General features: G+C 45.1%; 1 pseudogene; it reads left to right on the plus strand.

Annotated features, from left to right (window-relative positions):
• Positions 1-862: 862 nt before the first annotated feature.
• Positions 863-6079, plus strand: part of LOC107550325 (uncharacterized) — a 7946-nt pseudogene continuing 2729 nt past the window's right edge.

Below are 6079 nucleotides of genomic sequence, written 5' to 3' on the forward strand. Positions count from 1 at the left end.
TTATGCATGATTCCGGCCCAAAAATCTGAAAAGTCATTTATAAAGTATTTGTTATATTTAGGTGGGCGATATACCTTAACTTCAGAACAGTGTTGGGCAAGTTACTCTGAAAATGTAATAAAATTTCTGATTACTTTATTTCAAAAGTAGTTACATTACTAGTTGCGTTACTTTTTTTCTGTTCATCCATGAAATTTACATGAAAAAGTAACTTTTGAAAAAGTAACTCCCAGCATAAACACTCAAGATAAATATTTGTTATTAAAGCATCAACATTCACAAACCACTTTTATTTTTTACTAAATGCAAGCATAGGCTGCTGCGTACATGGTTTGGCATGGCAGAATGTCAGCAAAGGGCACTCCCTTTATCTCAGTTTATCGCAGTCTCACAAAGCTCTATTATAACACAATAAATATATGCATAATGAATCTTTCATAATGTCTACAATTCATGTGTTATAATATGACTCAAAACAATGATCATATTTCCAGATAGGGAACGCATACTTTTCTCTCTCCATGCTGAGTTTGTTTTTGTTGGTAGTATCTGCCTCGCAGGCGCTTAACCAGTCAAATTAGGTCTCAGGTAGAGGATGGTGTGTGTGCTCCTGATAAAACACTGCATTCTGTTGGTAATGATGTAACACAGCGGAAACGCACCTCGGCTTGGAACTATAATCTATTTACTGTTTTGAAAATTATAACATGTTAAATTACTCCGTTACTAAAAAAGTAATCAAATTACAGTAATGCATTACTAAGTACTGCGTTACTGCTCAACACTGCTTCAGAATACCAAAAGAGGCCTTCAGTATTCTTTGTGACCAGCTGCTTCCATACATCAACCCCAAACTACCAACATGTTGGATCCAATACCTCTTGAGAAAAGGGTAGCGGTTACCATCTACAAGCTTGCCAATAATGTTGAGTTCCACAATGTTGCCACCCTGTATGGTATTGGAACCAGCACCACCTGTAACATATTCTATGACTGGAACCAGGAAGATGTGTTGGATCAGCTAGAGGCAGAACCTGAGCAGCATGATGTACCTGCTCTCTCCCCAGCAGAGTGCATCCAGGAGGCATTGGTAGATCATATTCACACAAATCAGTAAAGTGGAGAGAAGCCTTGGAAGCTCATACCCAAACTATGCAGTCAAGACCCACATGAAATTGAAATCAAACATTTATTTATAGTGCAGAGCATCCTTCATTTCTGAACTTGGCAATTCACATAAGTTTCAACTTCCCCCCTGAAACCGATCCCTATCGAAGTCATGGCTGTTCTTATTTTGCAGGAGATGGTCCAGAACCTTGTCCATTGCCTCCATTATCTGGGTTTTTTGCCCCTTTCTTCAGTAGCCTCTCACTGCAGAACACAAGATCCAGGGGGTGTGGTTGGAAAAAAAAAACAATTATTTAAGCAAATTCAGATGGTTTTATTGGTTTTATTCTCAATAAAAGTGATTAAAGTTGTAGCAAATTAGCTCAAAAGGGAAATGTATATAAATAATTACAATTAATTATGATTCATTACAATTATTTATATGAGCCGCCAGTAGTAACTGTAGCAAAATTAAATTGTCATCAACTATCTTTGTCCAGCGAACACTTAGTGTAATTTCATATCAACTCTAAGAAAGGATATTTTCGTGGCCACAGAAAACAACCTTCTTACAGTAGCCTAATAATGCATTAGAGCATGTAGCAAGGATCAAAATCCTAAAGGGACATTAATTTGCAAGGCAGAATCCGAAACTCATGTAATTTGTGCACAAGAGTTTTATTAACTAAACACTAACACAAACTAGTCTAACAAACAAACAAACAAACAAACAATCACTCATACATGGGAAAGGGCAAATGAGACTTGATGGATGAAACCATCAGGAAAACCAGAGAATGAAGCTATGAAAAGAGTCAGTTAACCACCTGTGTAAAACCATCAGCGCCATTTTAGAACGGGGTCTACAGCTTATACTAAACCTCTGTTTCGTTTAAAGTTACATTTAATGAAATTTCATTTAAAGGGTTCGCGGAAAAAGGCCTATTCTAATAAATTGCCAATGGATGCATAATTACCCGAAGGGACCGTAGGGTGGATTTGGATCCCGTTAGCCTGTTATTTAAAGGACGATTGGGAGGTTTCTGCTTACCCCAAATTCTGCGTGCTCCGATTTGCATCCCCTGTAATAGGGGGGTTTTGGACAACTATAGGGGGCGACACTCACCTGTTGACCCCTCCCCCCGTCCATGGACTCTTTAAATGTCCATTTTCAATCATTTTTAGGGGTAAAACGGGGTAGTCCCTCCCAAAACCCTACTATTTGTCCGTTCTCCCTTTCAGTGAATGGATGGGGCTCTTACCCCAGGGGCCTGTATGTCCCACCAAAGTACTATTTGTCCATCTCTCTACCGGGTACATGGGGGTCACTTGGGCTATGGGCCCCGTCCCACGAACCCACTATTTGTCCATTTCACCGCTATTGTGCCGGAACGTCTCCTTGACCCCCACTGACCGCTTGCCCCTGCCCCCCTGGTCCCACGAACACACTTTTTGTCCACTTCGCCACTGTTGTGCCGGAATGACTCCTTGACACCCCCTGACCGATTGCCCTCACCACCCAGGTCCCACGAACCCACTATTTGTCCACTTCGCCGCTATTGTGCCGGAACAACTCCTTGAACCCGCTGACTGCTTGCCCCCTCCCCCCACATCCCACGAACACACTATTTGTCCTATTTACCCACTATATTCACAGAAAACATCCCCATGTGGTCCTCAGGCAGGGGGCAGGCACCCTTGACCTGCGGACGCTCACCGATGCCCTCCTTGGCTGTTTAAATGACAGCTGCGCCGATCGACTGGTGCTCTAGGCGGAATGAACCCCACTGTCAAATTTGGAACCGCTAACACCTTTCTAAAAAAATCCCACTCTCCATTTATATGAATTGGTTTGGCCTAGCGGTTTCGTGGACACAGCTCCAAAAGGGCTGATCGACTAAAGTTTGGTGACCCAAGGAACTCGTTCAGGGGTCAAAAAGGGACAGCGCGTCCACAAAACAGTTGCGCGTTTAAATGAGAAGCGGGACATCTCCCGTACGGAGACGGAAGGTCACTGGGCCACGAAACTTAGCACTCACCGCCGATGTGGGCCCCCGAGTTTGAGAGCCCTGGCCGCTTCCTAACCCTTTTAAATCCGGCCGCGTGTCTCACTGAAATCGGGCCTGTTTCTAGGCCTCTCGCATTGACTTCAATGGCAGACAGAGAAATGGATAAAAAATGAGGAAGAATACTTTTTGGGGTCCCAGGCCCAGGCCCCTTTATCATGTCGCTCCGGAGCTCCTGTCGCAACTCTGTGTGCGATTTGGGCCCCGTGGGACCTCCCTAAATAAATCCCACTTGCCACTTATTTGAACTGGTTTGGCCTAGTGGTTTCGTGGACGCGGCTCCGAAAGGGCCGATCAACTAGAGGGCGCCATTTGTGTATTGTCAGGTGTCCCTTTAGCAAGCGGAAAAGTTCGGTGACCCTACGAACTTGTTCAGGGGTCAAAAGGTCAAAAATAGGACCATGCATCCCCGAAACCGTTACGTGATTAAATGGGGAGATGGATGTCCCCCGCTCGGAGAGGACGATAGGAAATAGGGCCCCAAGATTCAAGATTCTTGCATCCCAGGGGCCCCTCTCTCACAGCCCCGAAGCGCAAAAAGCTCCTTTCCCGACCAAAAAATCACTCAAAATTGGACTCTGGAGGCCTCTCAGGACAGGCTTACAGTGACGGACGGCCTCCAGGGCAGTACCTGTTCCGGGACCCATAGCAGATCAGGCAGACTAGAAAGCCATGGCGGAGCAGGCAGACCAGGGAGCCATGGCAGAGCAAGCAAACCAGGAAGCCATGGCGGAGTAGGCAGTTCAGGAGCCCATGGCGGAGCAGGCAGTTCAGGAGGCCATGGCAGAGTAGGGAGTTTAGGGGGACTGGCCTCGGCACTCGGCCCGGCCTCCATGGATGGACCCCTAACCCCCCCCCCCCAAAAAAAATCCTTGGGGAGAATATCGTCTTTAGAGGCCCTCCTTAGGTCTAACTCAGGAACTGTGGCCATCCCTGGACTTGACTTGGGGACTGGAGCCCTCCTTGGGCTAGACGTGGGAACAGGAGCCCTCTCTGGGCTAAACTCGGGGACTGGAACCCTCTCTGGGCTAAACTCGGGGACTGGAGCCTTCTCTGGCCTAAACTCGGGGACTGGAGCCCTCTCTGGGCTAAACTCGGGGACTGGAACCCTCTCTGGGCTAAACTCGGAGACAGGAGCCCTCACTGGGCTAAACTCGGGGACAGGAGCCAACACTGGAGCGAACTGTGGGGCAGGAGCCGACACTGGAGTGAGCTCTGGGGCTAGAGCCGACACTGGAGCGACATCTGGGGCTGGAGCCGACACTGGAGCGAGCTCTGGGGCTAGGATGAGGGCAGAGAATAGTCTTTTTCTCCTCATCCTCCTCCTTTGGTTAAGGGAGAACGGCACAGCCGGCGGGCTTGAGAATGCAGTGACCGGTGGGCTTGACTTCGGAACGGCCAGCGGGCTTGACTGAGCGGCGACTTCCATGATAGCTGGAAAAAAACGAAAACCAAAACACTTTCAAAAAACGGAAAACAAACATGGGGAGAGGGGGCGCCGCTTACTGTCCTTGGTCCGGTATTCTGTCACGTACTGTGAGGGAGCGCGGAGTGAGGAACGAGGAGATGAGGAGGAGACTTTAATTACATCCAGGGAACCAGGAAAACACACATAGCAGGAGAGGTTGACATATACAATACCGGACAGAGAGCTCAAAACAGGAAACACTTTAAATACAAGACTAGAGGATGGGATGATGAGACACACCTGGAACTAATGAAACAATATTTAAACCTGAGGGAAAACTGGGTCACGGAACACATGGGGAACAAAACTCAAAACACGGAACATAGTCTGACAATGACATGCTTAAGGCAGGCAATTCTATCGTGCATTCAAATCAGTGTCAAAAAGCAATACCGGACAGAGAACTCAAAACAGGAAACACTTTAAATACACATGACTAGACACATGACTGAGATGCAGTGTCTTTAAAAACTCCTTCAATTACGTTGAGTACTATTCCTTGATTACACTGGATTCATATGAATGACCTTTGTGCTGCCTTTATGTCTTTTTTGGAGCTGGAGAGTTTAGAACCCCAAGGACCACAAAAAGAGCACCAGTGCAACTGTGGACTTAACTGAATGGCCTGAAAACTTCCTGGAAAAAAAGTTCCCTGGAATAGGATGCCTTCTGGTATTAAAACCTGGGAAGACGGCCTACAGCTAAGCTTCACAGAGAAATGGTAAGAACTGTTGTTGAAGAAATTAGACTGAGTTAAATCCATCAAAATCACAGCACCTGATTGGCGTGAAGAAGATTGTTAGACAGTATTCACAAAACAATGCTGATGCCCTGAGAGATGGCACAAGATTTGGTACTGGTATTGGCTATAGAACTATTTTGACTCAACTAAAAACATGAGTGGAGCATGGTAATTGTGGCTGCTCATTCTCAAGATGCAGGAAACAGGACAAGACCTCAAATTCCCTAGCAGAAGACATTGGGTGCGTTTCCCAAAAGCATTGTTTGCTAACCATGGTCGTTAGTTCCATTGAACTCTATTGGTAACGACGGAACTTGTGACCATAGTTGTTTTTGGCAAACGCACCCCAGTATGGTTGTGTACGATGGCAGCCTGAGTGTCCTCTAGAAGAATCTGAGGGGAGTCTTCAAGAAAATTAAAAAGAAATGAAAGACCTCTATAGTACTGAAGGGTCAGTTGGGGTAGAGAGAGTACATCTCAGTTAGTAAATGCAACATGCTATCTCCAATGGAAGAGTTACCGATGTAAGTTTTTTTTTTTTAATGGGTGTATTTTGTGCTTGTACACTATATTGAATACATTTAAATTATTACAACATTTTTCTATATATATAATATACAGTGTATATATATATATATATATATATATATATATATATATATATATATATATATATATATATATATATATATATAT

The sequence above is a fragment of the Sinocyclocheilus grahami genome, unplaced genomic scaffold (assembly GCF_001515645.1).
Source record: "Sinocyclocheilus grahami isolate Dianchi unplaced genomic scaffold, SAMN03320097.WGS_v1.1 scaffold396.1, whole genome shotgun sequence".
NCBI lineage: Eukaryota > Metazoa > Chordata > Actinopteri > Cypriniformes > Cyprinidae > Sinocyclocheilus > Sinocyclocheilus grahami.